The sequence below is a fragment of the Sinocyclocheilus rhinocerous genome, unplaced genomic scaffold, assembly GCF_001515625.1.
Source record: "Sinocyclocheilus rhinocerous isolate Xijiao unplaced genomic scaffold, SAMN03320098_v1.1 scaffold1818, whole genome shotgun sequence".
In the NCBI taxonomy this organism is placed as follows: domain Eukaryota; kingdom Metazoa; phylum Chordata; class Actinopteri; order Cypriniformes; family Cyprinidae; genus Sinocyclocheilus; species Sinocyclocheilus rhinocerous.
In genome coordinates this window covers 222,290-231,962 of record NW_015631052.1, presented here as the reverse complement: position 1 = coordinate 231,962, position 9,673 = coordinate 222,290, and the positions used below count along the sequence as shown (strand labels likewise).

The window sequence follows — 9,673 nt, the reverse complement described above, 5'->3', positions numbered from 1 at the left end:
ACCAGGGATGTAAAATACTTGAGTAATTTTACTTGATTACTGTACTTGATTTTGGGGTATTTGTACTTTATTCAACTAACTACATGTACTTTTACTTGATTAGATTGCTGAGGAAAAACTGTACTTTTTACTCCTTACAAACTTTTTTTTTTTGCATTTTTATTTTATCTCATGCACATTAAATATGGTAAACAGAAGCTAAAACAGAAGTTATAGATATATTAGTAGTAGTATTTTTTCTTACACATTTCGCTTAAGAAGACATTGATTCATCAACAGGGTTTGTATCGGTTACTGTCGTCTTTGCTGTGTAGTTGAAAGTTTAATCGCAACATATAATCATTGTTAATAGTGTTCACCGTCTGTTTGATTACAATTTGTAACTAACTGCATGCTTTTTACTGTACATTTCTGCCATAGCCACCACTAATAATCTACTCCTAAATACACTGAACAAAATTATAAACGCAACACTTTTGTTTTTGCCCCCATTTTTCATGAGCTGAACTCAAAGATCTAAGACTTTTTCTATGTACACAAAAGGCCTATTTCTCTCAAATATTGTTCACAAATCTGTCTAAATCTGTGTTAGTGAGCACTTCTCCTTTGCCGAGATAATCCATCCACCTCACAGGTGTGGCATATCAAGATGCTGATTAGACAGCATGATTATTGCACAGGTGTGCCTTAGGCTGGCCACAATAAAAGGCCACTCTAAAATGTGCAAATTTAAACATTTTCTGTAAAGCTGCTTTGCAACGATTTGTGTCGTGAAAAGCACTATACAAATAAACTTGAATTGAATTGAATAGTTGAGTAGTTTTTTTAAGCGTTATCTTTGGACAACCTGTACAATTGCATTATGTGTAGAGAGATTTTTTTTCTAAAACTCTTAGTTTGTGTTCATCTGAATAAAGAAAGTCATATACATATGGGATGGCATGATGGTGTAAAGGATGGGGTCTCCCTTTAAGAGCTGTATTTTTTGTGTTACACTTTGCTGCATTTTAATTGTTGTTGTCTAGATACTGTAGATGTTTTGACCTACAGCCATTGCTGTCTGACAAAACATTTTATTCAGTATATTTTTAAGCAATTTCACTTTGCATTGAGAAGATGACTCAACATTGTGAATCAAGAATGCACTTGTTTTTTTTAACTCAAGTAGCCTACAGTTTAAACGTGTACTTTTTTTTTTTTTTACTCAAGTCAGGGGCGAACTTAACCAATAAGCGAGGTAAGCGGCCGCTTAGGGCCCTGGGGAGTCAGGGGACCCCATCTGATATTGGCGAAACATATTTGGCAATATATTTGGTGTGTATTTGTGTTATGAAGAGCGTAAAATGTTCACTTACCACTCTAAACGCCTTGTTTTTTTAAGCGCTGAGTGCTGCAAGCTCGCGAATCTTCTCATTATAAAAATGTGCAGATACAATGAAAATAAGAGATTCATTTTGCAGTGCAGAGAGCTTTATTGTGAGATTGCAGCGTTTGGTGATTATAGAGGAAGCGCTCTTTCTAGGCTCTTTCTAGGCTGTATAATCCTGTCTGAGTGTCTCAGAATGGATATATTAACATCAGAGAAGAAAGAATCGTGTTTCTTGTCATGATTTTATTTGTCTTGAGGTTTCAAAATGACTCTCTTGCGTGCGGTCCCTAGGCGCGCCGGCGCGAACTGCTGCACGAATGTGATGACTGGAGATTTTCGCTCAATAATAGATTACATTTTTGGTTTGTTTCTAAGCAAACCCTACCGTATACCTTAAGAACACTTGGAATACGGAACGAGTTGCATGGGATCATTTTATGATATTTGAATCCTTTTTGTAAAAAGAAGTTTACAATTCATTAAATGGACAAGTGCAAGCATTGTTTTTAATAATGTCTTCTTTTGTGATCCGAAGAATAAGGTAGTCTAATTTACTTAAGTTGTGAAGGGGTAAATAAACTATAACCTATGAGAGAGAGAGAGAGCGAGCAAAATAAGGGTTAGGCATAAAAGAGCACACATAATTATTGTGTTGGGGCCCATATCTGGAATTTGCTTAGGGCCCCCAAATCACTAAGCCCGCCCCTGACTAAAGTAGATATATTTTTGCTAGATACTTTTAGTTTTAATTGAGTAAAAATTTCATTGAGTATCTGTACTTTCACTTGAGTATAATTTTAGAGTAGCCTAATTTTACATCCATACTTGCCTACCCCTGACTTAGAGGGTCAGATTCACGTCTACTCTGACCAGAAGAGGGCAGAAGTATCCCGTGACGCTCGTGAACAAGAGCTCCTCAGCGTGACGTATGGCGCTTCCCGCTGGGCTTTTAGCAGCCTGACAGCTGAGCCCCATACACCGCTTTTCCAGCCAATCACAGAGCAGGAAGCAAGGTCACCGTTCCCATAGGAACAGAGCCGGCGGGAGGAAAACGGGACAAATAGGAAGAGCAGCATAATAAATGAACTTATTTTCATCTCTCTCTGTTTCTCTTCACACTCTCGCGTGATACGCTCAGAGTCGCGTCTGTTTTCCACTAATGACAAACTCTCATGAGAGGAGACCTATGGAGGAGACGAGACTGATTTAATTTTAAATGTACATATTAATAAAATCTAAAAATATTTCCTCACCCCCGTGTGTTTGATCAAACCCTGAGGATTTTAGCAAATTGTTCCTGCTTTTTGTCTATATTGACCCGGGGTACCAAAAACGACTAAAGACCATTGTAAAATGCCTATAATAAAAATAGGCTAGTCCTTATGACACATCTCTTATGTTAACGACAGGTTAACAGACCCAAATTTAAGAATCTGCAAGCTGCCTCGAACTTTCAACAGCCAGCGTTAACCTGTTTGCAAGGCCGTGGAGCTATCTTAGCTTTGCAGACATCCCACCCCCGCCCTATTTCATCTTAACCGAAAGTGAAAGTGATGTAGTTGAGTGTAACGAAAAAAGACCAGTGGCCACAGAAAAAAACGGATTTTAAACGCGTGATAATACCAGTTGTAAAGGTAATGCGTCTTGGATGACCACTTCACCGAAAACGCATCTGGCGTACGTACATCGCACTTAACGTTACGATCCGGAGAACGCTTTCGTCATTACGGTCCAACTTTCTGTTTCGAAAAAGGCAGGAGGAAAAGCGCATTATAGATTGTCTAGATTCATTACGCAGCGGTTCATACGCAACGCAAAGGTGAGAACCAGACCCGTTATAAAGCTAAAATATACTCAAATTAATTGAAACGTGTACTGTCCAAGTAGACTATGATTAGTTAGATGTTATAGAAGAAATTGAAGATGTTACTAATTACAGAGTAATAAAAATGTTTATGCATTACAGCGTGTATCATATATATATGTTTGTATTGCTGAACAAAACTTCAATACGTTCATTATTCCCGTTTTAATAAATAAAAGGAGGTTGTCTGATGATTATCATTTTATGAAATATCATAAGAGAAAAGACTGTTTTATTAGATTTAATTTCTAAAATATAAATCCTTGATATTGGTGCTCCATGATCTTTAACCAAAGCAGAAGATGACATTCATTTCACTGGTGGAGATGGGAGTGTAATATTGCAGCCTTTAGAGTCTCTGGAGTATTTCACTGTAAAAGGTCAGGCAGGCATGTTAAATTTAATTGCTTGAGTACAATTATGCAATTAATGGAGGCAGTATCGCTCTTTTAAAAGTGACGTGACATGTGGCCAAGTATGGTGACCCATACTCGGAATTTGTGCTCTGCATTTATCCCATCCAAAGTGCACACGCACAGCAGTGAACACACACACACACCGTGAACACACACCCGGAGCAGTGGGCAGCCATTTTGGCTGCGGCGCCCGGGGAGCAGTTGGGGGTTCGGGGCCTTGCTCTAGGGCACCTCAGTCGTGGTATTGAAGGTGGAAGAGAGCGCTGTACATTCACTCCCCCCACCTACAATCCCTGCCGGTACGAGACTCGAACTATAAAGCCACGACTTCCCCCACAGTTCAGTTTTTACTGAAGCCTTTTCCAATAATGCAGTGTAACTGCATGACCATTGGTTCCTACGGCCATGAAGCCCGCCAAAGCCCGCCAGAATGGGCAGGGCCATCTGGCTATATAAGCGGGCACTTCGCTATAGGATTCAGGTTACTTCAACTAAAACGATGACTGAGTCATGCAGCTGCATAGCATGGCTAGCAACGCAGTACTCGTTCCCGTATCTCAGGGAACCGAGGTTACGTTTGTAACCGAGTACGTTCCCTATCGATACTTCACTCGTACTGCGTCTGCTAAGATGCTATTGGAACCAGTACAATCACGCCATGCTATGGCAGAGGAACGACTACAAGTGTAACCTTGCCCTAGGCACCTCAGGGCCCAAGGGGACAAGAATAGTAAACACCTCCCAAGGCGAACGGGCTAAGCTCACAGAGGTCAAGCCTGGCCTGAGTGATCAGGCAGTACTGCGTATGCAGGTGCGTGCCAGTTATGCAGAAAGAACCCTAGCCTGCAAGGCAGGGACGTCCAGGTTATAAAACCTAGCAAATGTGGACTGCGAGGCCCAACCGGTCACCGCACAAATTTCCGCAATGGACACGCTGCTAGACCATGCCCAAGAAGAGGTGACGCATCTAGTTGAATGGGCTCGTACTCCAATGGGGTATTGCAGGCCCAAGGAAGTGTAGGCTAGCATAATAGCGTCAACTATCCACTTAGAAAATCTCTGCTTCGTGACCGGATTCCCTTTAGCGCGGCCACCGAAGCAAACAAAGAGCTGTTCAGACTGCCTAAACAGGGCGGAACGCTCGATGGAAACTTTCAGCACCCTGACGGGGCAGAGTAAATTCAACTCCTGGTCCTCTTCTGAGGGAGAAAGCGCAGAGAGCACCTTAGGTATATAATCATGCCTCGGTTTCAGGACGACCTTAGAGTCACCAGGCCAAACTCCAGGCAGGTAGGGCTCACAGAGAGCGCCTGTAAGTCTCCCATTCGTTTGACCGATGCTAAAGCTAGCAGAAGAGCGGTTTTCAACGACAGGGACCGAAGGTCAACAGACTGCAGCGGCTCAAAGGGAGGACCCTTCAGGGCCCTCAGAACAGTGGGCAGGTCCCACGTTGGGACAGTGAGGGGACGGGGCGGATTCAACCTCCTAGCCCCCCTCAGAAAACGGACAACAAAGTTGTTTCTGCCCACCGACTGGCCTGCTATAGGGGCATGAGAAGCCGTTATAGCTGCTACATAGACCTTGAGCGTGGATGGGGAGCACCCCTTTTCCAACAGCTCCTGCAGGAAGTACAATATCACCGATACATCACAGACAGGCGGGTCCTCGCCGCGGGTTAAGCACCAGGAGGAGAACACTGACTACTTAAGAGGCGTCTTGTAGACGGAGCTCTAGCCTGAGAAATGGTGTTTAGAACACACTCTGGGAGGCTTGCAGGCTCCCGTTGAGTGGCCAAAGATGCAGAGCCCACAGCTCGGGCTGGGGTTGCCATAGCGTCCTGTTCGCCTGAGAGAGGAGATCCCGCCTCAGGGGAATGGGCCATGGGGCTGCTATGAGCAGCTGCGACAGCTCTGATAACCAATGCTGGTTTCTCCAGAGTGGGGCCACCAGGAGAACCTTGCGTTCTTGTTCCCTGATTCGTCTGATTACCTGCGGGATCAGGGCGTTTGGGGGAAAAGCATAGAGAAGGAGGTTGGGCCAGTCGTGGGCCAACACGTCCTTGTCCCTGGAATAATAAATTGGGCAATGAGAGTTGTCTTTTGAGGCAAAGAGGTCCACCATGATTCAAAAAATAGCAGTCTACCCTGTTGAGAAACCAGCATATGCTGGTTAAGTATGTTTTTGTCAGGATTCTGGACTGTTCTGTGTCGTGTTTTGCCCCTGTTTCTGGTCCTGTGTTTCCTTATTTGGTCCTTCCTGTTTCCATTAGGTTCCCTGATTAGTTCATCATTTGTTTCCAGCTGTGTTTAGTTAATTATCCTCATTTCCCTGTGTACAAAAGTCCTAGTCTGTTCAGTTTGTGTTTGTCAGGTCTACTCGTTCTCTACGTGTGTTGGCTCAAGCTCCTATTGTGGATTATCTCCTGTGTTTCGTGATTAAAGACTGTTAAACGTTTCCTCGTGACTCCAGCGTGTTCCCTCAACAGCGTAACGTGACAGTTTTGAAGCATGGCAGTTGGTTTAAGCTGGTCCGTAGTTGGTCATGAGCTGGTTTAAGCTGGTCATGTGCTGGTCCTGCTCAGCACCAGCTCATAACCAGCTTATAACCAGCTCAGGACCAGCTTAAACCAGCGCATGACCAACCAAAGACCCGCTTAATTTTTTTTTTTGTATTTTATGTATGTATAATCATTTTCTATTTTTAACTCTCTTAAATTCATTTTAAATACATTTTTTAATCATCTTCAAAGTTTTAAAATTTCCTTGTTTTATTTTTGTGATTATTATTTTTTTATGATTATTTTACTTTCTTTTATGTAAAGCACTTTGAATTACCATTGTGTACAAAATGTGCTATATAAATAAACTTGCCTTGCCTTAAACCAGCTCAAACCAGTTGCCATGCTTCAAAACATACCTAACCAACAAGCATATGCAGTTTTTTTTTTCAATGGGGTAGTAGTTTTAGCATATATTTTATAGCATATAATATTAAATATATTGTATCATTTGTCATTCTAAAGGAGAGGGAGGAAGAAAGCTTAGGAAAAAAAGAGAGGGAAAGGAGCTGTAAACCGGACAAGAGTGAATCTGTGGGAAGTGAATTTGAAGATCTGAGTCATCATATCCTGCCAAGCAACATGGGTAAGAAATGTTAATTATAATTGGATAAAATCAATATCTTATACATATCAAGGCCGTTTCACACTGAGCGCGATGTGCAAAAAAAGTGAGGCGAATCACCATGAAGTGCATTTCTTTATCTCGTATATGGATTTAACATCGTCCGCTGCTCAATATACAGCATTAAATTAAGATAAATAAAGTTTGGTTCTATGTCTATTTGCTTTGATATTTCATGTGTAGAAAAATGTTTTCTTTTTTTCAATACGTAAGATCTGGAGAGTGAACACACTCTGATATAAGACTCTGGCACGTGGAAGAAAATGGACAGTGCTCTACAGATCACATAATTAAGTGGAAAATTAATAGAAATTATACTAAGAACATTTGAGAATAAATCTGTTCTCAGATACCAATGATAACAAGAACTCAGCATCCATTCTCTTCTCTCTCGGAATACTCTTCTTCTGTGTTTGTTTACACTGGTTTTCGAAACAGCGCCACCACTCTTCCCCTTTTGTGCAACAGCAGCTGCTCCGGTCACATGAACTTAGCTCAAATCTGATTGGACAGCCCGTTTCATCGCGGAGTGACAGGGAAAAAATCGACACACAGGACGGAAAAGAAAATCCTCGCTTTTTTTGCGCCGCGAATGATCGCGACTGGTGTGAATAGCCCCATAGGGATCTATTGTTTCAATTCAAAAGCATCATCGCGCCGAACATTTGCGTCGAATTTTCACGTTCAGTGTGAAATGGCCTTTAGTGAGCATATTTTAAGATGTTTGTATTTCTGTAATCACATTTTATGAAGACAAAGTGTGCCATTGATACTCTATTTACACGTCTTGATGATGTCAAATCTTGGCTCTCCAAAAATGTTCTCTTCTTGAACACAGATAAAACTGCTAAAAAGTTATTTTTCTTAATCCCTCAGAACATAGGGCAAGTATACTTCAAATCAAATCAACCTCGAGATCCTAAATTCCTTCATCTCTCAGGTTCGGAATCTGGGTGTGGAGTTTGATAATTCCTTGAAATTTGATAAGCAAATAAGTGCTGTTGTAGGTTCTACCGTCTTCCATCTTCAATCTCTTTCTAAAATCAAGCCATTTCTCTCTGAAAGTTCTCTAGAGGTTGCTATCCATGCCTTTATTACGTCTCGGCTGGATTATTGAAACTTCCTCTATTTCGGTATATCAAAGTCTCAAATCTCTTGGTTACAAGTAGTCCAGAATGCAGCAGCAAGATTCCGGAAGTTTGATCATGTTACTCCCCACTTGAGGTCATTGCATTGGCTGCCAGTTCACTACCGAATTAAGTTTAAAATCTTGCTACTTGTCTACAAATCACTTAACAATCTAGCTCCTCCTTATATGTCTGAATTACTCCACCTCTATGCAGCGAGAGAACTAAGACCGGAGGGCAAATTTCTCCTCCGGATCCCAAGAATCCGCTTAAAGACCAGGGGACCTAGAACCTTTGAAGTGGCTGGTCCTACCCTCTGGAACAACTTACCAGTTCATATTAGAATGGCTTTATCTGAGTTCAAGTCCTATCGTAAAACCCATCTCTTCTCCTTGGCTGTTAATATGTAGCTATTGTGTGGCTCTTGCATGGTTTTATTTTTGTTTGCCAATTTTTCTCTCTCGTATTTTATCTTGTATTCCTGTTGTATTTTACTGTTTTGTTGTGCAGCACTTTGGTCGGCCTTGTTCCGTGCTTAAACGTGCTCTAGAAATAAACTGAACTTGAACTTGAACAGTTCTCCTCTATTGCAGAGCCAGGAGAAGCAGCAGCAGGAGAACAAAGGGCAACTCCACAATCACCACTAAAAATAACAACAGCACTGACAGTTGTAACAGCTGCAGTAGTAGTAGGTAATGCAGTAACATCAACAATAGCTGTTGTAGCAGTAGGAGCAGCAGTAGGAGCATCAGCAGGAGCAGCAGCTGGTATTGGCATTTTACAATCACTAACAGGAGCAGTAGCAGTAACAGCAGTAACAGGAGGCCTAGCAGGAACAACAGCAGCAATATTGCAATCATTGTTAGGTGCGCAATCACTAACAGGATCAGCAGTAACTGGAGCATTGGCAGGAGCTGCAATAGTAACAGTAGCAAGAACACAATTACAATGGGCAATAGAAACAATTCAGTGGGTAACAGACACCATACAATGGGTGGTAAACGTTGTGCAAAATATAAAAGCAGCAGTACCTGCATCAAAAGTAATCAGAGGATCAGGATTAGCAGCAGCCATATTAAATCAAGTACTGGCAGCAGTAGAATCTGGTACAGAATCATCTGGACCAGGAACATCTAGACCAGCATCATCTGGATCAAGAGTACCTCGATCAGCAGTATCAGGCCCAACATTATTTGAACTAGGACCCTCAGGACCAGGAGCATCTGGACAAGCAGTATCAAGTCCAGCATCATCTGGACCAGGAACTTCAGGATCAGGAGCATCTGGACTAGCATTATCAGGTCCAGCATCATCTGGACCAGGAGCATCTGGAGCAGCAGTATCAGGTCCAGCATCATCTGGACCAGGAACTTCAGGATCAGGAACATCTGGACTAGCAGTTTCAGGTCCAGCATCATCTGGACCAGGACCTTCTGGACCAGGAGCACCTGGAGCCGCAGTATCAGGTCCAGCATCATCTGGACCAGGAGCATCTGGACCAGCAGTATCAGGTCCACCATCATCCGGACCAGGGCCTTCAGGACCAGGAGCATCTGGAGCAGCAGTATCTGGTCCAGCATCATCCGGACCAGGACCTTCAGGACCAGGAGCATCTGGAGCAGCAGTATCAGGTCCACCATCATCCGGACCAGGGCCTTCAGGACCAGGAGCATCTGGAGCAGCAGTATCTGGTCCAGCATCATCCGGACCAGGAC

The 9,673-nt window shown here is 42.6% G+C and overlaps 1 long non-coding RNA gene across 1 annotated transcript; it reads left to right on the top strand.

The window, feature by feature from the left end:
- Positions 1–2,967: 2,967 nt before the first annotated feature.
- Positions 2,968–9,240, top strand: LOC107741360 (uncharacterized). The gene is made up of 3 exons (XR_001640198.1): positions 2,968–3,188; positions 6,672–6,792; positions 8,552–9,240. It is a non-coding gene; the product is annotated as an uncharacterized LOC107741360 (long non-coding RNA).
- Positions 9,241–9,673: the final 433 nt, after the last annotated feature.